The following is a 24362-nucleotide window of genomic DNA, read 5'->3' on the forward strand; positions in this document are numbered from 1 at the left end:
ACAGATGATTGTGGTGTCAATGTATCAAAAGTATTAAAGATAAACTTTTGGCACATTGAAATATTGGTGTTTATTTGAACACCCAGCGATTCTTGAATCAGGCAACGCTGCCCTACATGAGGCTGAAGCTCCACAAACTGTGCAAGGGAAGAACTTTGCACGGGAGAAAGGATCTCTTTCTGTACCCAGTACTAGGTTCATGGCTGAGACACCTATCACAAAGGATAGATTGACAAGGACAGATGGAAATATACATCTATTTAAGATTTATGTGACACAGAAACCTTCAGAAATGAAGATGCACAAAACCAGAACGAGCATATTTTTATGGACGGAGGTTGTGCGCTGATGTAATAAACTGTGGGAATTCAGCAAGTCCATTTGTTAAGAATCTTCTCCTGTCCCTGTCTTAGGAGAAAAGGAAGTTTCTTTCCTTTGGGTAAAGGGAGGGCGCCTCTCTTGGAAGGTCTTTGTCCTGCTCCAGTGGAGAAAGGGGTAAGACCAGAGAGGCATTCTTGCTCTGCTGTTTCCTCAAATGCCAGAATGCCATTTAGGGGCTTTCACACCCTGAACCCCCTGAACTTTTGTAAATTGTTAAAAGAAATAAGAAAAAAAATATATTTGTTTAAAACCGTAAATCCCCAGTTACAGGTTAGTCAGTGTTTTCTGATTATTTAAGCTTCAGTTTCTTTTTCCTATTTGCATTGAAGTGGGTCTCCTTTTGCTTATGTAGAAGCCCAAGGCACTATAGTTTATCAGTCTAACAGCCTTCCGATTTATCCTTTTGAGCAAAAGTATTTAAATTTTCATTTGTATACACTAATTTTTCTTTTATTTCCCCCAAAAGGGAAATGGACAGAGGATCAGTGTTTAATGAGTAGGCAAAACAATATTAAATGTGCATTTTGGGGAAAGTATTAAAGATTATGTATATTTAAATCCTTTTTACAAATAATGGATTTAATTCTTTGGCAGTAGGGAATTTATTCCTATTTTATCCATAATAAACTCCAACTACATGGAAACAAGGTGAAATGTGAATTATGCGTCAGTTAATATTATTGTATCAGTAATACGATAATACTTATTGTATCAGCAATAAGAACTCCAACTACATGAAAATGATTTGAAATGTTAGTTGTTTTCAAGAAAAGGATTATGCACAGTAGGGAAAAAAACATTAAAATTCCAAGCTGTTGCATTTATTTCTTTTATCCATATGGACATATGTATGTACATATGATATTAGCTTAAAATTAGTAAAAGCTCATGTGTGTGCAACTTTTTATTCTAGAATGGGGCAATAAGTTGTTGACTTATTACTAATAAGGGTCTGGACTATGTCAACTCTTCCCACATATGCCAATTTTCACTATTAAAGTTAAAAGTTAATCCTACATTTTATTGAACAAAGTTTTTTTTTTTTTTTTTATTTCTTGGTTTGTTTTAATAGAAGGCAAGTAGCTTATTTCACAGTTTACATCTACTGTTCTTTCCAGGCTGTTCCTATTGTCCTGCAGATATTTTGGGTATTGGGGAGACTACCCACTTTCTGGACAATCCCATTTAAGAGTTGATTACTGTTGGGCTGGGGATGTGGCTCAGGTGGTAGCACATCGCTTGGCATGCGCGGGTCGCTGGATTCGATCCTCAGCACCACGAATGATGTTGTGTCCACCAAAAACTAAAAATAAATATTAAAAAATTCTCTCTCTCTTTAAAAAAAAAGAGTTGATTATTGTGATAATTAACACAATGGACTGATTTCCTATGAAGATAGCAGTGTTAGTCTGCAAGGCTTTCTAAAAAATGAAGAAAATAACTTTCATCTCAGCAATTTTGGAGAGAAAAATAAAGTGCATTCAGTAATACCGGTTAAAAATATAAATTCTGTCACCACCACTACCCCCATCTTGGATCTTAGCTTTTTCCTCCACTGGTTAGATATTTTAAAATTCTGTTTTATTTCATTTTATTATAATATTTACTTGGTATATTTGCAGTTTTGTCTTTATTTTCTCAGGGAAGCATCATTCTCAGATTCTTTATCAGAGTCAAGTAGGCCATTATAGTTAGAGATATAAAGAAAGAGCATAATCACTGGATTATAAGGTATACATTCATTAATCAAAGTGAGAATTTTCATCTTGATTATAATTAACACAATATTTCCTTAAACACATAACAAGTTGGAAAGGTGATCTAGGTAGGTAAGAAAAGACAAGATGAGTAATGTTTAATTAGAGAGGTGATCCCTTTAGTGCTCACCTTTTCCACATCTCCAGTTATAATTATTTTATTCCTAACTTTAAAATTAAACTTATTCTGGGATCCCTTTATGTTCTCCAGGTAGCCTTAGATACTTTATCATGGGGATTTATTTCATTTTATGTGAATGCTTGAACTTTGCCAACTGTCTTGGAGCTATTTTTCATCTGACAAGATTCTTTCTGGAAGGCATTTCAAATACACATACAAATACATGTATACATGTATATCACCCTGCTGTGGCACTTGACTCTCTCATAACTTCCACCCCAGTCTTAAGGAAATAGGACTCTGCACTTTTCTTTATCTAAGGCTTAAATAGGGGAGTTTTACAGAGACCCTCATTAAGAACTTGAAAATGTTCATTTGCTGTGGGAAGACCTGAGTATTGGTGCTTAACTTCTACTTGAGAAAGTCAAACCCAACTGAGACAACACTCTCTTTCCAGTCATCCAAAATTTAAAGAGTATAGTAACAATGAACAACTGCTAGTGTACTTGGATCCAACCTGCCCATCTAATATTTGGGGTAGAGGCCTATGCAAATGTAGGTTAAGTTCAAGAATTTGACTGTTACCTGGAATCTGTGTTTAAAGAAATTAAAATGTTTCTATTAACCTAAGTGAGAGAGGGATTTTCTTTCTTCTGAGAGTTACTAGGAGAACCTAAAGCCTGTATTTGCTTGTGCCTTGTTCTGATGATATGAGAAGATTATTATCATCCCACCATAAGTCAAAAGGAATTGTGCATGGACATGGGATTGCATGCCTATAATCCCAGTTACTTGGGAGGCTGAGGCAGGAGGATAGCAAGTTCATGGCCAGCCTCACTATCTTAGTGAATCCCTATCTCAAAAAATAAAAAGGACTGGGGACATAGCTTAGTGATAAAACCCTGAGTTCCATCCCCAGTATTACACTACATTAATAAGTAAATAAATAATAAAGGAATGATGGGACACACTTTTTCATTAGTCATAATTTCCCATAATTACCAATTTGTCATAATTTCCCATATTTACCAATTTGTTGTAACTACCAATCATGTGTGTGTGCATGTATGTATCTTGAAATGAATGTATGTATACACATATGCATATATATAAATGGTTTTATAACATATTATATATTGTTTTAGTTGCTCTTGTCTTGTAATTGTCATGAATACCTTTACATAAAAGTATTCTTTGTAATGGTTTCATTTGCCATGAAAATTAACTAATCCCCTCTCATTAGACATGAGTGGTATTTCCTGTTTTCAATATTATGGATAATGCTGCAATAAGCATAGTTGTGGCTATTCTTTTTTATAGGTCCCCAGTTATTTCCTTGGGATAAATTTCTCAAAGTCATCATTTTGAACATTTTATGGGTCATGATACATTACTAGTTCATCATGTAGTAAATATTTTACAACCAACTCTAGAAATCTTTGTTCATGTTAAAAAATAATATTTCTGAAAGATTCTTGGCATTATAACCCCAAAGAGACCTGAATTAGTATGTCTTTTTAGAAAATATTGGTCCTGCAAAAACCATGATGTACTACACAAATATTCAAAATTGGTATCTAGTTTTCCATCTTTTATATGGCATTTTTGAATGAAGTGTAAAAGTTAGGAAAATAATGCTAATTTAGAAAGTTTGATATTTATCACACCTCTGTTATCCACTCCTTCTTATAGAAGGTAAAGTCTCAGAATCTGTGTTTTCTTCAAAAATCCTAGTGATTTTTGGAAAGGAGGTCTGCCTGATTGCCACTTGAAAATTAAAGCAAAAGGATCTTAGGACCTTCGAAATAATAATACAAGAACTTTTAAAGTATATATTTTTAAATTCTTGTATAATTCTCACTGTAAGAAATTAAAATATTCATAAGTATATATAGTGAAATATGTAAATCCAAAGAATTGTCCATGTCAAATATAAGACTATATAGATTTGAATCATAAATAGAAATAGATTTGTTGGGGGGGAAATTTTTGTTTGACAATATGTAACATACATTTTGAAATGGCAGCATTAGATCCAACTCATTCTTTTAAATGATTTTAAATACCTTTCCCTTACTATTTAAGTTCTTTACGTGTAGATTTAAACCATGGATCAACTCTAGAAAGAGGAAATAATACTTCAAAGAACAATTTTACATATATGATCATATAGTTTGACATCTTGGTCACAGTGATTGAAAGGTGATAGGGCAAGTTCATTAAACATGCATATAGGTCATTCATTTGGGAATGTTCCTTATTTTACAGATGGAAATTTTAGGTCCTTTCTATAAGAAGAACTTTCTTCCCCCACCCCCAATCCTTTAGCTTGATGCTTCTAGAATGAACCAAAGTTTCTTGAAGTTGGTTGCATGTGACAGTTTTTTTTTTTCAGTTGCTCAAAACATTACAATGATCTTGACATATCATGCATTTGATTCAAATGAGGTATGAATTCTTATTTTTCCATGTGTACAGATTGCAGGATCACATTGGTTATACAGCCACGTTTATACATACTGCCACAGACATTATAATATATTATACATACTGCCACAGACATTATAATATATTGTTACAGTATATTGTTTAACAGCATATTAAAAATTATAGGCAGTATGTTGTTTGAAGTCAAAGGCAATTATTGTAATCTCTCTGAATCTCAGTTTGCTCTTTTTTATAATAGAGTTAAAAACAGTGTTATGAGGATTAATTGGATAATGTATTAGTTTTTATTGTAGCTATTACTAGCTATATGAATTAATCCAGTAAAATTTTTTAGTCATGCCAAAGTCCATTTTGGTGGTAGTATAGGAATTGTGAATTCTAATCTTCGCCCACGTGCGAGAATTTAGACCTCTTCTTAATTATTCCAAGGGCCTCCCTGTCCTCTGCTAGACCCTTTCGTTCCCAGTTAGCAGGAAAGGGAAGAAAGTATACAGGGTCGCCTTATTGGTGGAGTCCAATGGTCATGTACACTCTCCCACACACATTTCACTGAACAGAACTCCATCATGTGACCCAATCTCTTAATTTCAGGAGAGCTGGGAAACTGTAATCTGGTTATATGCCCAGGAGAAAGAGAATACAGATGTTGGTGAACATTTCAGCAAACCTCCACTGCAATTATCATTTGGATATAAAACCAACATATTTTTATTAATTGGCACAACCTCTAAGCATTCCTTTGATTGTTATTTGCTTTGTTGAAGTGCAATACAGCCAAGCCCAGAAATCAAAGGTTCTTCCAGTGCTTGGAAACAATTTAATACAAAGATATTATTATGAATAACAGTGCAGTTCTTTTAATTTTGGCCCAAAATGTCATTTTAAAAAAAATAGCCTTTTTTATACCCCAAAAACCTTTTGTGAGCATAATAATTGGCACAGAATGCCTAAGGTATTTTTGGTATCAATCCACACCTAAATAGAAACCACAGATAGATACCAAGTAACTCTCATTAGTTACATCTTTAAAAGGTACATATTGAAAGAAACAAATTGAATTTAATAATTGTGTGTTCTCTTAAATTTTCATTACTGCTGATTGAACCTGAAAGTAGAAGTCAGCCCACATTTAGGAAAGCAAACATCAGAAATAAGAAATGCCTTTGGTCAGCATGTTTAATATAGAAAAGTAGGTTTATTAGTACAATGTCATCTTTCATTTGGAACATTATATTCCTAGCGGGATCTATGTCTATGTGAGCTGATGTGGAAAGAGAATGAACTATTTGAAATAACTTTTGAAAAGAAATAGAATATTTAAAAGAAGTAGAAAGAGTCATCATAGACTCAAAGGTTTACTTTTATATTGCTCCTAGAATCAATGTATTATTGAACCACCAATATATCCACTCATCCATTCAACCATTTATTGAAAATTTATTGCACACCTGCTATCTCACATACTCTATGTTAAGTTGTATCTGTTTATGGAAAATTGTCCTGAATACCAGGTTCAATTTTCATCAACGTTCTGATTTATGATTACCTATACATAAATACATAAGTGGATATAGTTAAAATGAGAGAATTAGTTGATATCAAATTAGTTTTGTGCTGTTTAAGAACAACTAACTTGTTTAATATTCAAGTCCTATTTTTCTTTGAAAGTTTCAACTTTAATCAGTAATTGTTGTAATACCTCCCAGAGAAGTTGTATCAATTTTATCTTCCAGAATCAATTTAAAGTTTATTTCTTATTCTTTCTTCAATTACTTGTTCAAAATATTTTCTTGTTTAATGGGTAAAATATATTCCAAGTCCAATTTTGTCAAAACTGTGATATTGTATGTTTTTTCATGTTTTTGCCCACTTATACCTTTTCCTGAGTTCCCTTTTAATAATTTTTGTAAATTTTCTTAGTTAATCTTTGATAATGCTTGTACCCTATTGATAGAGTTTTTCAATAACTTGGGCTTGCATTTGAAATTAATAATGCCTTTATAAAAAAAGTATTTTTATTGATGATAATCTATAAACATAGATGCTTTAGAAAGTATGATTATATTCAACTTAGTATGCAATGTTCATTTTCTTTTTTTATTTGTTTTAATTAGTTACACATGACAGTACAATGATCTTGACATATACAATTGAATCAGATGGGATATAATTTCCTCATTTTTCTGAGTGTACAGGTTGCAGAATCACATTTGTCATGCAGTCATGTATATATCCACAGCAATAATAATGTCTGTTTTATTCTGCTGTCCTTCCACTCCCCCTTCCTCTCCCCTTCCATCACTTCTACTACCCAATCTAATGTGACCCACTTCTTTTTTTTTCTCACATTGTCATACCTGTATTCTGTATAATGAAGGGGGTCTCCTTCCCTCTTCCATGCAATTCCCATTCTCCCTCCTTTTCCCTCTCACCTCTCTTCCCTATTTAGAGGTAATTTTCTTCTCATGCTCTATCCCTTTTTGAGTCACCTCCCTTATATCAGAGAAGACATTTGGCATTTGTTTTTTGGGGGGGATTGGCTAACTTCATTCAGCATAATCTGCTCTAAGGCCATCCATTTCCCTGAAAACGCCATGATCTTGTTACTTTTTGGTGCTGAGTAATATTCCATTGTGTATAAATGCCACATTTTTTTTATCCATTCATTCATTGAAGGGCATCTAGGTTGGCTCCACAGTCTAGCTATTGTGAATTGTGTGGCTATGTCCCTGTAGTATGCCATTTTTAGGTCTTTTGAGTGTAGTCTGAGAAGAGGAACAGCTGGGTCAAATGGTGGTTCCATTCCCAGTTTTCCAAGGAATCTCCACACTACTTTCCAAATTGGCTGCACCAATTTGCATCTCCACCAGCAATGTATGAGTGTAACTTTTTCCCGGCATCCTCGCCAGCACTTGTTGTTTGACTTCATAATGGCTGCCATTCTTACTGGAGTGAGATGGTATCTTAGAGTAGTTTTAATTTGCATTTCTCTGATTGTTAGCAATGGTGAGCATTTTTTCGTATATTTGTTGATTGCTTGTATATCCTCTTCTGAAGTGTCTGTTCAGGTCCTTGGTCCATTTGTTGATTGGGTTATTTGATTTTTTGCTGTTTAACTTTTTGAGTTCTTTGTATATCCTAGAAATTAGAGCTCTGTCTGATGTTCATTTTCTCCATGGACTTGGGATAAAACAAAGGACCATTTATTATGCTGCCATCAACCAAACATACCATCAATATTGGTTAATTTCTACAGTCATCTAAATTTGTGTTGGAAAATAACAATCAATTTGCCTTCTATTTATTTGACATTCCCTGAAAATACATAATAGGAACTTTCGTTTGGCTTAATGTTAAAAGAAAAATCAGTTTTATTGAATTCAAGCAATTCAGGAAAAAACGTGTTATCTCTATAGTAGTAACCTTTGCCTTTCTCAAAAGTAGTGGCTGTTGAATTACACTATCAAAGCCCGACTTAACAGGAATGCAAAGTAGCAGCAAATCAAAAATTGTTCCAAACATCTCTGAGAGAGTAAATTCCTAAATGCAGGAAATTTTAGTAAAATAAAAAGAAAGAAGCTTGTTCCACTGGTACCTCACAAGATTAAAAATATATATATACCAATGATTTGTACTGTGTTCCTAGTGTGGTGTTGTCAAGTCAAACATGAAACATTCCAGGGCCCTCTGTCTCTCTCCCAGGGTAGCCAAACACTCTCCCAAAGCAGTGTGTTTCCTGCCCTTGCAGGTTGTTCTCCATTTCCACATATTCTTGGTCGTGTATTATAGAAGTCAGCAAAGTTCACTTGAAGGGCCAGATAGTAAATATTTTAGGCTTTGTGGATCATAAGTTCTCTCTGGCAGCTACTCAAATCCCTTACAGTTCAAAGGCAGCAATAAACAAGATATAAATGGATGGAGGTGGCTGTGTTACAATAAAACTTTATTTACATAAATAGGCATCAGGCAGGTTTGGCCCAGGAGAATGGTTTGCCAACTCCTTTTTAAAATTTTTTTTATTTGTTTTAATTAGTTAAACACGACACTAGAATGCACTTATATACTTTGATATATCATACATAGATGGGATATAATTTCTCATTTTTCTGACTATACATATTGTAGAATCACATTGGTCATACAGTCACATACATACATAAAGTAATAATGTCTGTTTCATTCTACTATCTTTATTATCCCCACATCCCCTGCCTTCCCCTCCTTCCATTTCCCTCTACCTAATCTAAGGTAACGATATTCTTTTTTTTTTTCATTACCATTCTTAAAACACATATATACCACAATTTTGTATCTCTGTATATAAAATATGTTGACACCCAATTCAAGTCTTGTAAAATGATGTGCATCATATTCCACCATCCTTGCTAATCCCCTGCCCCCTCCCATTCCCTCCCACCTCTCTTCCCTATCTAGAATTCATCTATTCCTCCCATGCTCTCCCTCTCAATACTTATATCAGAAAAAACATTTGGTATTTTGCGGGGGGAGGATTAGCTGACTTTACTTAGCATTATCTTCTCCAACGCTATCTATTTACCTGAAAATGCCATTGGCTAGTATGTTTTTAAATTTTTTGAATAGCATCAAAGTATATTTTAGCAATTTTGTACACTGAATATCATGGTTTTGATTTTTATAATGATTGGCATTTGTGCACTTAGCACTTTTATTCAACATGTTATGCAAAGTTTTTTATTTAATCTTGTAATGATGGGCATTGATTTTGTTTCCTATTTTTCACTGTTATCAGCAATGCTGTAATGGCTATTCTTTACCTTGTACCCTGTGCTCATTTGCAAAAGATTCTGTTTGGTAACATACTTACAGAGTATGTATCAGAGTCTCTACCTAAGTTAGCAGCTCAAAAGATATTTTTCTAGTTAGATGAAAATTATGGGCAGAGTAGATCGATTGTTTTAGTAAATCTCGACAATTGAAAGGGTTAAAGTTTCTTAATTTCTACCATTCTTGCATTAAACAGTAGAAGGAAATATTGAATTTAAACATCATGTTCTATTTATTTAATTGACAACTTGTGAGAACACAAGGAATTTGTTTTTTAACAGTGGCAGTTTAAATCCTTTCTGGTTGTAAAACACATGGCTTTTCTGCAAAATGTATTTGATAAATTCCTTATTAATTTTTCCAGTAGTTGAACCAAGTGCTATTTTGTTTTTGTTTTTTTTTTCCTTTTGTATTTTGTATTTCTAAAGTGTAATTTTGGTTTTCCTCTTGGGTTCAAACTAGCTAAGTGCAAAGGCTAACATTCATTTAAGTCAAATTTAGCTATTTATAAACTCAGAATACGATTATCCCTTTGTTGCCTTAAGATTTTTTCTATCACATATTAGGTTGTAGTCTACAAGAGTCTGTCATTTAAAATACTTTCCTTATAATGAAGATAAACTCTATGGTGAAATATGTCAATTTCTAAACTATTATGGCATATAGTCCTATAAAATTTCAAAAGTACAAGAGGGGAATCAATAATTCTCTTTAGTATTAATTTTCTTCCTTAGGGGCTGCTGTTGATACCAGGGATATCAGTGCCTAGAACAGTAACATTTTACGTTTGGAGCAAACTGACTTTTTATAGGAGTAAAATTGCAAAATACAAGCTTAAATATTCCTGCTCTAATGGAATCCATTATCCAAATAGCCAAGTATGGATACATAGTCACTTATGATTTTTAGAGTAAGTTTTCACAGAGTTCAAGCAGCTAGGACCAATTTTATTTTTCTCTCATTTGTCTAATGTTTTACTTAGGTTTTGAAGAGTTTCCTGATTTATTTTCTACAACTTTCTTTACTTTTATTTGTTCTAACACTTTGCATTCTTTAATTCATAATCATGACCTCTGTCTTATGTGAGCTCCCAGGCCTGCTGATTCTTTCAAGCTGCATTTCGGGTTTCCTTTTACACCTAGAAATGGTCTACCTACAGAGCTATTGCAAAGAAACCAGAGTTGATGACATGACCTCAACACAAATTGGGATATCAGTCCCTCAGTCCCTAGATGTGAAAAAGTAGGCTCACCTCATTCTGAGGTTTTGGCGTCAGAGCAGCAGAAGAAGCGATGTTTGTAGTTATCATTAAACTCTTGTCCTTGGTTCTCTCTGGTTGCTTTTGGCACACTAGATTCTAATATCATGTGTCTCCATTCTTCTTGTTATTAGAAGAAACCTGCTGCACAAGTGATCAGAAATAGAATATGTTTGACTCTTTTTCTCAACACTCAACTAAATCACTCGACTCCTAGGGACCATTATTCCCCCGCCACACATTCATTCATTGGGTCATTACTTCCAACTCAAATATGCAGTGTTCATTTTTCATTTATATAACTTGCATTTTGCAAACTGCACAGGGTGATAACCCTGCGACACCAGGTTTAAAGCTGTCCTACATATTTCTGTGTCAGGCTGGACAGTGTTCCTTTCTTTTTCACACTTCTCATATGCCCTTTATTCTTCAGGTCATTATGTGCCATTTGCCACTTCCTGAGTCTGAGTGTGTGACTGCAAGTGTTTGAGAGTTTTATTCCTCCTTTCCTTCAGACCAGTGACTGCCTAATTTTAAATGGACTATTTGTGCCAGTTTCCCAGTTTAATCCCTGTTGCCATGATTAAGTAGTCCAAAACATTCTTCAATGACGTCTGAGGCTTTGAAATTTAAAAGTAAATTGCTTCTGGGAAAAACAAATCAAACTTGCACTGCAGACCTACAGAAAGTGCATTAAAACATATTACGCTGCACTTTCTTGGTGGAATAAATTGAGAGTCACAGTAATGTTTCTTCTAGCAATGTCAGATTCTTAGACACTTCGATTAATTTTGGCTTTAGATTGAGTTTCTCTCCAACACTCCACTCTCTATTTGATGTGTCTACATTTTTCAATGTATCCAATGACAATTTATGCCATAAATTATTGGCTTGGGGGCCAACAATCCAAAGTAGAAAGGTAAAGCAATATACTAAAGGGAGTGCATGGAAAAGATATGGATTTGATTTGATTTCCCATTACTGATTTGCTATGTGACATTGGGCAAATTGTGCAACCTTCACAGACCTTCATTAATATCACTCTCCGTGTCTACATATGATGGTGTCATGGCTGCCATATTACATTGGAGAAATATGCTCTGGTGGAGGGTGTTGGGTTGATAGTAAAAAATACTCTAAACTGTGCCAGTGTTTTGTGGGTACACTGCATGCCTTATTTGAGAAAATTGGAAAGGATAGCTTAGCAAAGTGTGGTACATAGAGGAATCCATTTTATTCAGTTAGGAAATTAAATGAAGAGAATGAATATTTTAAATTTATAATTAAAAGCTGCATTGTAGCTTAATTTAAAATATATATATATATTTTAGTACACCCTAAGTATGCAGTATATGCATAGTATAGATATATAGCTCAATAAATGTTTACAAACTAAACATATTCATGTAACCAACACCTCCCAAATTACCTCCTCAAGCTCTTTTTGAGTCATAACCCCCGACCTACCACTTTTAATGTAATAGATGAGTTTTACCTCTTTCATACTTTTTGAAAATGAGAACCATCAGTACTCTTTCATGTCTGATGTGTTTCATTCAAATATATTGTTTGTTAGATGCACTCAGTTTTATGTAGACACAGATTATTCATTCTCATTATTGCATAGTATCCATAGAGTGAATCTGTTCAATATGTTGAATATGTTTATGGATAAGACATTTAGGTAGTTCTCAACTTTTGTCCATTGTTAACAATGCCACTATGAATGTTCTAGAATAGCATAGTGCAAGAGAACTTCTACAGTGATAGAAATGCTCTAATGTGTGCTGCCAAGTATCATAGCAACTAGTCACATGTGGATATTTACTCTTGAACTATAGCTAGTGTGAATCAGGAAATAAACATTTAATTTTAACTAATTTTAATTGTTTCTAAGTGGGCATGTTTGCTAGTGGCTTCCATATTGGATAGAATGGTTCTAGAACATGTCTTTAGGTGAGTATATGTACTTACATCAGTTAAGAATGTTTCATTTATATCTATGAATATGAGGTTTGGTCATAAGGCATGCAAATACTAAATTATAGAATTTTCTAAGCAGTTTTCTATCAGCGGTGTTCAATTGTACCCATTTTCATCCCCACCAGCAACATATGGGAATTCATTTCTTTACACCTTTGAAAATAATTGATATTTTCTACTTAAAAATAACAATTTAGACATTAATGGATTGACTTTTATAGATGCATTTATAGTCTCAGTACTTGTGTTCTTGGTTCTTTCCATGTTAGTTGCCATTATCTGAACATTCGTGTCTTTCCAAATTCGTGGTTAAAATGCCAGCCTCCAAGGTGAAGATATCAGCAGATGGGATGTTGCAGGAAGTAACTAAGCATTGTGGCACAGCACCCATGAATGTGCCCTTATGAAAGGAGCCCCCTGGAAACTTGCTTGCCTTTCTCATATGAGGACCCTATGAGAAGCTGCCGTCTATGAAAAAGTGGGCACTTAATCAGACATTGAATCTGCTGCTTCCTTGATCTTGGATGTCCCAGCGTCACAGAATTGTGTGAAATGAATTTCTGTTGGTTATAAATTGCGCAGTTTATAGTATTTAATTATAGCATCCCAAACAGAGTAAGACGCTACTCTTCACAAAAGAAAAAAAAATTAAAAATAGAAATCAGATCACAACTTTTTCTTCTAAATCTGTTCCCAACTCCCCATTGAATTTCCAATAAAACTTAGGTCCTTATCAAGAGGAGATGAGCCCAGATTGAGTCAGGAGGATATTGACAACCTAAACAGACCAATATCAATTGAGGAAATAGAAGAAACCATCAAAAGACTACCAACTAAGAAAAGCCCAGGACCGGATGGGTATACAGCAGAGTTTTACAAAACCTTTAAAGAGGAACTAATACCAATACTTTTCAAGCTATTTCAGGAAATAGAAAAAGAGGGAGAACTTCCAAATTCATTCTATGAGGCCAACATCACCCTGATTCCTAAACCAGACAAAGACACTTCAAAGAAAGAAAACTACAGACCAATATCTCTAATGAACCTAGATGCAAAAATCCTCAATAAACTTCTGGCGAACCGGATACAAAAACATATCAAGAAAATTGTGCACCATGATCAGGTAGGATTTATCCCTGGGATGCAAGGTTGGTTCAATATATGGAAATCAATAAATGTTATTCACCACATCAATAGGCTTAAAAATAAGAACCATATGATCATCTCGATAGATGCGGAAAAAGCATTCGACAAAGTACAGCATCCCTTTATGTTCAAAACTCTAGAAAAACTAGGGATAACAGGAACATACCTCAATATTGTAAAAGCAATCTATGCTAAGCCTCAGGCTAGCATCATTCTGAATGGAGAAAAACTGAAGGCATTCCCTCTAAAATCTGGAACAAGACAGGGATGCCCTCTCTCACCACTTCTGTTCAACATAGTTCTCGAATCACTGGCCAGAGCAATTAGACAGACGAAAGAAATTAAAGGCATAAAAATAGGAAAAGAAGAACTCAAATTATCACTATTTGCAGATGACATGATTCTATACCTAGCAGACCCAAAAGGGTCTACAAAGAAACTATTAGAGCTAATAATTGAATTCAGCAAATTGGCAGGATATAAAATCAACACGCATAAATCAAAGGCATTCCTGTATATCAGTGACAAATCCTCTGAAATGGAAATGAGGACAACCACCCCATTCACAATATCCTCAAAAAAAATAAAATACTTGGGAATCAACCTAACAAAAGAGGTGAAAGACTTATACAATGAAAACTACAGAACCCTAAAGAGAGAAATAGAAGAAGATCTTAGAAGATGGAAAAATATACCCTGTTCATGGATAGGTAGAACTAACATCATCAAAATGGTGATATAACCAAAAGTTCTCTATAGGTTTAATGCAATTCCAATCAAAATCCCAACGGCATTTCTTGTAGAAATAGAGAAAGCAATCATGAAATTCATATGGAAAAATAAAAGACCCAGAATAGCAAAAACAATGCTAAGCAGGAAGTGTGAATCAGGCGGTATAGCTATACCAGACTTCAAACTATACTACAGAGCAATAGTAACAAAAACAGCATGGTACTGGTACCAAAACAGGCGGGTGGACCAATGGTACAGAATAGAGGACACAGAAACCAATCCACAAAACTACAACTATCTTATATTCGATAAAGGGGCTAAAAGCATGCAATGGAAGAAGGATAGCATCTTCAACAAATGGTGTTGGGAAAACTGGAAATCCATATGCAACAAAATGAAACTGAATCCCTTTCTCTCGACATGCACAAAAGTTAACTCAAAGTGGATCAAGGAACTTGATATCAAATCAGAGACATGGCGTCTGATAGAAGAAAAAGTTGGCTATGATCTACATACTGTGGGGTCGGGCTCCAAATTCCTCAATAGGACACCCATAGCACAAGTGTTAATAACTAGAATCAACAAATGGGACTTACTCAAACTAAAAAGTTTTTTCTCAGGAAAAGAAACAATAAGAGAGGTAAATAGGGAGCCTACGTCCTGGGAACAAATCTTTACTCCTCACACTTCAGACAGAGCCCTAATATCCAGAATATACAAAGAACTAAAAAAATTAGACAATAAGATAACAAATAACCCTATCAACAAATGGGCCAAGGACCTGAACAGAAATTTCTCAGAGGAGGACATACAATCAATCAACAAGTATATGAAAAAATGCTCACCATCTCTAGCAGTCAGAGAAATGCAAATCAAAACCACCCTAAGATACAATCTCACTCCAGTAAGATTGGCAGCCATTAGGAAGTCAAACAACAACAAGTGCTGGCGAGGATGTGGGGAAAAGGGTACTCTTGTACATTGCTGGTGGGACTGCAAATTGGTGCGGCCAATTTGGAAAGCAGTATGGAGATTTCTTGGAAAGCTCGGAATGGAACCACCATTTGATCCAGCTATTCCCCTACTTGGTCTATTCCCTAAAGACCTAAAAAGAGCACACTATAGGGACACTGCTACATCGATGTTCATAGCAGCACAATTCACAATAGCAAGACTGTGGAACCAACCTAGATGCCCTTCAATAGACGAATGGATAAAAAAAATGTGGCATTTATACACAATGGAGTATTACTCTGCATTAAGAAATGACAAAATCATAGAATTTGGAGGGAAATGGATGGCATTAGAGCAGATTATGCTAAGTGAAGCTAGCCAATCCCTCAAAAACAAATGCCAAATGTCTTCTTTGATATAAGGAGAGTAACTAAGAACAGAGTAGGGACGAAGAGCATGAGAAGAAGATTAACATTAAACAGGGATGAGAGGTGGGAGGGAAAGGGAGAGAGAAGGGAAATTACATGTAAATGGAAGGAGACCCTCAAGGGTATACAAAATTACATACAAGAGGAAGTGAGGGGAAAGGAGGAAAAATATAAGGGGGGAGAAATGAATTACAGTAGAGGGGGTAGAGAGAGAAGAGGGGAGGGGATGGGGGAGGGGGGATAGTAGAGGATAGGAAAGGCAGCAGAATACAACAGACACCAGAATGGCAATATGTAAATCAATGGTTGTGCAACTGATGTGATTCTGCAATCTGTATATGGGGTAAAAATGGGAGTTCATATCCCACTTGAATCAAAGTGTGAAATATAATATATCAAGAACTATGTAATGTTTTGAACAACCTACAATAAAAATTAATTAAAAAAAAAAAAAAGAAACTCTAAAAAAAAAAAAAAAAAAAAAAGAGGAGATGTGGTCCCGGTCATCTCTCCAGGATCAACATCTTCCACTTTCCCCAAAGCCCACTATACTCTGACTCCATGGACTGGTCCATGAACCTGTGAACCTTTCCCTTTGTTTTTCAAATTTTCTATTGTAGTTTCTACTGCCTGGAAAACTGTACTTCATTCCCCTTTCCTAGCCTTGTCTGACATTCCCATGAGTGCCAATCTCCTGCCATGTCTCATCTCTTTAGTGGTACTCGGATGACTATCTATCTAGATCCTTCCATTTCAAATTCTAACAATTTCTCTAGTTTCTTTCTCATCTCGGACCAGTGCTTATTATCATTAAGTTGGTTATCATTCATGTTCTTTATCTAGGTCTCCCTCTCTCCCTATAATTTGTGAATTCCGTGATGATAGCATATATCTTCATCTTAGGACAGTTTTGCAGGTGATGTGTGGTGGAGCTGGGGTTTCAATCAGGGCTATATTTTAGGAGGCAAATTCTTACCCAGCTAATATCTCCCATGTATTACAAATATGAAATGAATTATGAATACAGCTGCTTTAATTTTAAAAACAGTTTGAAGACTCCAGGGCAATGAAGAGTATCTTCATTTACTGTCTTCCAATTGACTAAAAAGTTAATAAAGTATGTTTAGTTCATATTTCCTTGTATTATACTTTAAGAAAACATAGTAATAAAAAGGGACAACTCATCCATCTCAGAGTAAAAGATAAAACATAGGAAATGTACTTCCAGTCCTTCCACACTTTGTTACCAAAGGGGTTCCCTAGACCTGCCATTCAGACTTAATGAATTGTAAAGTAGATCTTGAATCCTTGAAGTCCATTGCATATTTTCCAACTAGAACCAAAGTTTTCATCCTCAGAGGCCAATTAAAGATCCCAAGAAAGCTTGCTCTAATGAGCAAATTAGAGGAAGCTTAGTAAAAAATTTTATTTTATAGATGAAGAAATGGTATTTGGAGGAGTGAAATTATTTCCCAGGTTACCCACTTACCCTCACACTGTGCTAAATGCTGGAGTTACCACGCAAATTAGGTGCAGCACTATCTTCAGGATCCTTACACTGCTGTCAATCTTGAGGTGTCATTCTTTCCAAAACAAGCTGGGAAACTAGAGCTTCCAAGAGTAGGTACAAATAATTTTTCCTATAAGATCTAGCTTTCTCTTTTAAGATTTATTATTATCCCTATGATGATGGGGTAATAATAATGAAATAATAATAACGAAAGAGATGCTAATGGCATCCCTAGAAGAGCCTGTAGGCCCCTAACCTGATCCCAGATACCAGACCAGAACTATTCTTGTCCAGTCTCCAAGAACTCTCCTTGTCTAGTTAAGGATCCTGCCAGGTCTATGTGTGTGCTCTTCTTTTAAGAATTACCTTTGGTACCAGAAAAAAAAAAATTGCCAAAAATATCCTTGGAAATTATTCTCTTTCTCTAGAGGAAATCAACAGCCAATGACTCATTCACATATGGTGCAAACGACCAGCCCTCTTGCAACATGGAGGCACAACTCGATGGTGCCATTCCTACTCCTTAGTTCACTGTGGGGTCAGGCTAAGACTGGACTCTAATTGAACTGGTATGCTTGCTTGGTTGCTTTTCCTGCTCTCTACCACCTCTGTGATTTTCCTCTAGGTTTTACTTGAAAGTGCTCACTTGCTCTCCTCCTAGGAAACTCACCTAAATTAATGTCACATTTCTATGATTTTCCTACATGACTTCCAAGATTAAAAATAAATAAATAAAATATAAAAGACCTAATTTCTTTCACGTGTTCTACAGAAGGTATAACTGCTATATTTTTTAAAATTTTTTTTATTTACTTGGTTTTTTTCTACATAACAGTAGAATGTATTTTGATATATTATACATATGTGGAGTACAACTTCCCTTTCTTCTGGTTGTACGGGATGTGGAATGACATTGGTTGTGTATTCATATATGAACATAGGAAAGTAATGTCTGATTCATTCTACTAACTTTCCTGCTCCCATTCCCCCTCCCTTCTCTTTATTCCCATTTGTATAATCCAAAGTACTTCTATTTTTCCCTATCCCTCCTCCTCATTGTGAGTTAGCATCTGCATATCAGAGAGAACATTCAGCCTTTGGGTTTTTGAGATCGGCTTATTTCACTAAGCATGATAATCTCCAGTTCTATCCACTTACTGGCAAATGTCATAGTTTCATTTCTCTTTATGGCTTAGTAATACAACATTGGGTATATATACCTCATTTTCATTATCCATTCATCTGTTGAAGGGCACCTCTGCTGGTGCCAATATATATATATATTGCTATATTTTTTAATATTACTCTTTTCTAAACACATTGCACTCCAAAAGAAGACATTCTTTGGGAAGAGACAAAATCAAAGATATCCAAGTGGCAGCCGTTATGGAAGCCATAGTAGCTCTAGGTATCTCAAGACTTTTCTCAGATATCTGAAGATTAATGAGGAGGAACTTAACCTCTGGTCTCCTGATTCCTGGTCTAGTCCTTTGCCCTTTGCTTCCTCTCTGCCTTCTCAAACAGTGCTCTTCAGACTTAGTGTAATTCTTTGCAGAAAGGCATTATTGCTGAGCTCTTTCCAAGGAATGGGAGTCACAAAAATCTGATCTCTTTGATAAGGAACGGGAGTAACAAAAATCCTGCTTCTTCAGCAGTGACCTCAATCTGAGACTGAAATGTTCACATTTGAAATTTGTTGTTGCATCAACATGGTAATTTTTCTTTAAAGAGATGCATTGGCCAGAGTGAAAGAGAAAATATATTTATTCTTGAAGGAATGAATAAACAAATAAAAGAGTAACTGGGTTGACTGGCTGAATGAATGAATCAAGTGAGTGAGTAGATTGGCTTTCTTCAATGTCCTTGAGGAATAAGTCTTCTACATCTGTCTATACTGCAGTCATGAGAGGTATTACTAAAAAAAAACAAACAAACAAAAAAAAAAAAAAAACTACCAAAAACTCAGAAGAAAAAGGCAAGCTATAATTTCTTTTCTTTTCTTTTTTTTTTTTTTTTTTGTGTGTGTGTGTGTGGTGCTAGGATTGAACCCAGGGCCTTGTGCATGCAAGGCAAGCATTCTACCAACTGAGCTATATCCCCAGTCCCAAGAATTTCTTTTTCTCTTCACTGTTTATTTTCTTTCTCATCCTCTTTTTATATCAACAGAACATATGAGTTCTTTCGGAATTAGTTAGGAAAAATATTATAATTGGACTCATTCTCATTTCACTAACTTCTACTGGAGTTGTTTATTGCCCATATCTTTAGAAACGAAATTTCTGTTCCTTAGGAGTCACAAGATTTTCAAAATTTAGTCTATTGAGGAAAAAAAAAACAAGCAAACAAACAAACAAAAAACTCAACCTTTTCCAACTTCATAGAATATATTTGAGGCTGGGCACAGTGGCACGTGCCTTTAATCCCAGAGGCTCAGGAGGCTGAGACAGGAGAATCACTAGTTCAAAGCCAGCCTCAGCAATGGCAAGGTACTAAGCAACTCAGTGAGACCCTGTCTCTAAATAAAATACAAAATAGGGCTGGGGATGTAGCTCAGTGGTTGAGTGCCCCTGAGTTCAATCCCTGGTGGAAAAAAAAAAGATTATATTTAAGAGGTTGAGGGGTATTATATTTAACAGCACTATAACTTCAAAATATTTAGTTATTTATATATGTTCTTGTAGCTATACTATGAATGAACATATCAGCAGATGAGGTTTTACACTGTATTTACAGTAAATGATTGGCTTACCTAGGAATACAGTGGTTAAACACATATTGCTTTTAGATATTACAAAATGAATCAAAGATTAAACTAAGTTGAAGTACATGAGTAGAGAAGATTCATTCTAGAATATTTAGAAGTTTGTGCTTTGTCCAAACCTTATGCCAGAAATGTTGTCATGTGGAAGCCTCTGTTGAAAGGAGTGTTGAGCATAGACTGTTTTCTCAGCATCTCCCATTGGAGCATTCAGAACACAGGCCAACTCTACTGTTGTTTTGTTCTTAAGATGTCTTAGTACTTTATCATGCTGCCTCTGGGATAGCACAGGGTTTTACCTATAACTGTTAAATTGCTGATTTCAAGAGCTGGGGGAGTAAGAGTTAAAACCAACTGACTCTGAAATATGACTAAGGTAAAATGACTTTTCAAAAGAAAGTAAATATGTAGATATAGTTTTTCAACTTAAAAGAAAATGGCATCTATTAAAAGAATGCATCGTGATACTTCTTTTTAAACACGTCCTTTCGTTACTTTTGACAAGATAACTAAATATGTGGTTAAAATAGATATATTAAATACCTCAGTCTAATTTAACATTGAAGGGCTGGAGATACAGCTCAGTTGGTAGTGTGCTTGCTTTGCATGCACAAGACCCTGGGTTCAATCCCCAGCACATAAAAAAAAAAAAAAGAAGAGAAAACTAATTTAATATTGATTGTCGTACATAGGAATGATATAGACATGGAATTACTTTAAATGGTAATGACAGAATAATAAATTGAAATAATAAAAGACAAAGGCAAGTGTGTAGCATTGTTATGTATGATGGTATAGCTCCCATGAGTTTTCAGGTAAGCAAGAACTGATGGAACACAGTCAGGCCATCTTACATGAGCCTTCCTGGGGGCATCAACTAATTGTTGCTGCCATTTTCCTCCTTATCATTAGAATAAGACTCCCAGGTTTTCATGGCTTACTTCCTTGGCAAATAATTACATAAATAAAGTATTTCATTTTGACTTTTATATTTATCTCTAATTTGAATCCCTACCATAAGATGTCCTACCAATTATATTTCTGACAAACCATGAGGAAGGATTGGAATGGACAGCCATTCGAACAGTGTTCAAAGATATTGTCCTGATAAATTATTCTCAGAATACATTTTATAAGACTAGCCGATGCTAAGGAGATGCACTAATAAGAGAATAAGCTGAGTGAACAATTGAAAAAACATTGAAGTATATTTGGTGCGCTACCATCATTGAATTTCAGAAAAGCCAGAGTGATCATAAAAAAAAATCCTATACAAAATTAATCCCATATCCTTTGTTGTAAATTTTTAGTTTCTTGGTTCATCAAGAATCAGTTTGTACATTTATAAAAGCAAACATAGCTTTCTGTTCTCTAGTTTAGCAGGATATCTTCCTGAGTAGTTGCTGAGCTCGATTTCTTTGGAATCTATTATATAGGATTACAATTGCAAATTAATTTCTAAGTTTTCTCCCCCACACAGAAACATTGGTATGGGAAACATTAGTGGATGTACTAGTTTCAGCCTCCACCAGGGATGAATTTTCTGATACTGAAATTGGTGTGAAGTTATTATAATAAAGAAAAAAAGTTGACATTTTTCTACTTGGAACACCTCCATCTTGCTGATGTGGGTCACTTATTTATACTAACTTTGATACTTATCTGAATGTGCTACTGCTTCTCTTTGAGATTTATATTCTTCTACCATGGAATATGGACAGTCACAAGGATTAGAAGTTTGTGGATGGGGTGGAATGGTAAATGATAATAACTACTGAAATGACACATTGTTCTGTACCAAGCTTGCCCACACATATTTATCAAGTTCTGTGGTTTTAACAAGCAGGGAAATAGATGCAAGGGGAAATTAAGTGGTCCAACAATCAGAATTTAGAATTAGAATGGACTTCCCAGATACCATATAGGTTCTAGCTGTTGAGAATTATGTGTAGGTATAAAATGTTACATGCTTGACCAAAATGATACTTTTGCCCTGTGATCATGGGGGTTGGAACCAAGCTCTTTTTTAATCTTGCTAGAAAAAATTCCATGAAGTCATATGTGTTGGAAGTCTTCTGCACTTCCCTTTATAAACATGTTCAGTTTTCACTGCCATCAGCCAAGTTCAAAGCAATTTTTAGTGAAAACAACGAAAAGCTAATGGAATGTGTGGATTCAGTGCTTCTTTCAGGGCCACATGAGTGTTAGGACGGTGGTCACAGTGTACTCTCTTGTTCTTACTCCCAGGTGCACCGCTTCAATAAATAATCCTAAAATCATGGATGTTGTGAATTTTCAGTGTTTTTATGCTCACTTCATCTTTCTGTACATTGTATAAACACACATGTTGATATCTAGGAAGTTAATGAATTTCGCAGGTCATGGTGTTCTCTTGCTGGTAACTGAGCCAAGGCTAGAGCTCTCAATCCTGAATTATATATGTAGACTCTCCTTTCATTCTTTGCTGTTACCTCTATTAGTATAACCTGAAGAAGTTTCTTAAAATCAGAACTCGCCAATGATGCACCTTGCACGTAGCTGGAACAGATACATTTCCTATGAAAAATGAATGAATTCAAATTCAGCCCATTCTCTGGGTAACCTACACAACTAATAGGGGACAAGATGGCAAGGTGGAAGAAACAGATCAAAAAGATGATAGGTAAGGCATCTAGAAATGGAGTAATCATATGTGTCTTTCATACATCTTTTGGACACTTTGCCTAATGGTAACCTCACAGCATCAAGAAACTGTGAAGGCTCTCTCTGCTTTCACCTTGCTCATATCCTTGACCTCTCAGAAGTAGCCCAGTTCATTATTTTTGCATCAGCCAAAGGATATTTGATGTGTGGATGATTGTGTGTGTATGTGATGCATACATGCATGATAGGATGGAGAAGCAGCATAGCACAGAACTATTCAGCTGCCAGTCCATGAGCCACTCTCCTGCAAATATTTTCCAGCCACACAAAAATTTAATGGCCTTATATCCCAAGAAGCCCTGACTTGCCACAATACCATGGATGCCTCTCTGACTCTAGGGGCTCTTTCCTTCTCTCTCTCTCTCTCTCTCTCTCTCTCTCTCTCTCTCTCTGTCCCCTCAACTTGAGCCATTGTATTGTTGTTGTTTATTTTGCTTTAATATAAACAAGCCAGTTGAAAATTAGTCAGACTAGTCATATGTGCTACTTAACTGATGTGTACACTTACTCTCCTGAAAGGTGTTTTTAGCCTTAAGTAACATAGAACATAGAAAACAGTGCTTCAAACACACAGACTCTGTTTTCCCCCAAATCCTAATGGAAAAAAGAACTCGGAACCCATGTCTTACCTTCCAGTGGATGATTAACTTTGTCTCCAATATGACTCAGTTCCTTATATAAGAATCTTATACTGTAAACATCATAGAACATTCAAAGAGTTAAAATTATGAATTTCACATTTCTCTAGTAAGTCCTTAAAAAAAAAAAGACTATCTCTGGCAGATCTCAGGCTAACAAAGGTAGCAGATGTTGAATTGGAAACTGCACAGTTTGGAAAAGGAAAACAAGTTTGTGAAAAAATAGTGGGTTTTTTTTTTTTCCCCTGTGTGGGTTTTTAATGGCCTTAGCAAAGCAGAATGAAAATATTTGCATTGTCTGCAATCAATTTACATGCTTAAGTATTTGTTTTTCTTCCTGTCCTCAACATAATAGCCCACATAGTGGAAAGCAGGGTCAGGAGGTGCTGTGTGTCTTAAGTGTCCAGCCTGCTGTTAGGCAGAGAGAGTCTTAGTCTATAGTGCTGTCTCAGAGTTTCATTACTCATTTCTTGGTGCACAACTTGCTAAACATACTGCTAACACAGAGGAGACATGTTTTCCATCGATTGGGTGGATTCCTTTCTCTCTTGAATATAACTTGACTCTTCCATCTCACTTCCCTACAGCTTCCAACAAAACAGCCTTCCTTTTATCTTCAATGTATTGTGGAGCATCCTAAAATCGTTAAAGTAAACAAAGGATGGAGATAGTGGGGAATTTTACAAAACGATTTTGTCTAAGCATTGAGTGTGTTACTTTAAAAAAAAAAATTCTTCTT

General features: G+C 35.3%; 1 protein-coding gene across 4 annotated transcripts in view; it reads left to right on the forward strand.

The window, feature by feature from the left end:
- The window catches only part of Rbms3 (RNA binding motif single stranded interacting protein 3), a 663558-nt gene that overhangs the window by 464782 nt on the left and 174414 nt on the right, over positions 1-24362 (forward strand). The gene's annotated exons all lie outside the window — the stretch shown is intronic.

The sequence above is a fragment of the Callospermophilus lateralis genome, chromosome 1 (assembly GCF_048772815.1).
Source record: "Callospermophilus lateralis isolate mCalLat2 chromosome 1, mCalLat2.hap1, whole genome shotgun sequence".
Classification (NCBI taxonomy): Eukaryota; Metazoa; Chordata; class Mammalia; order Rodentia; family Sciuridae; genus Callospermophilus; species Callospermophilus lateralis.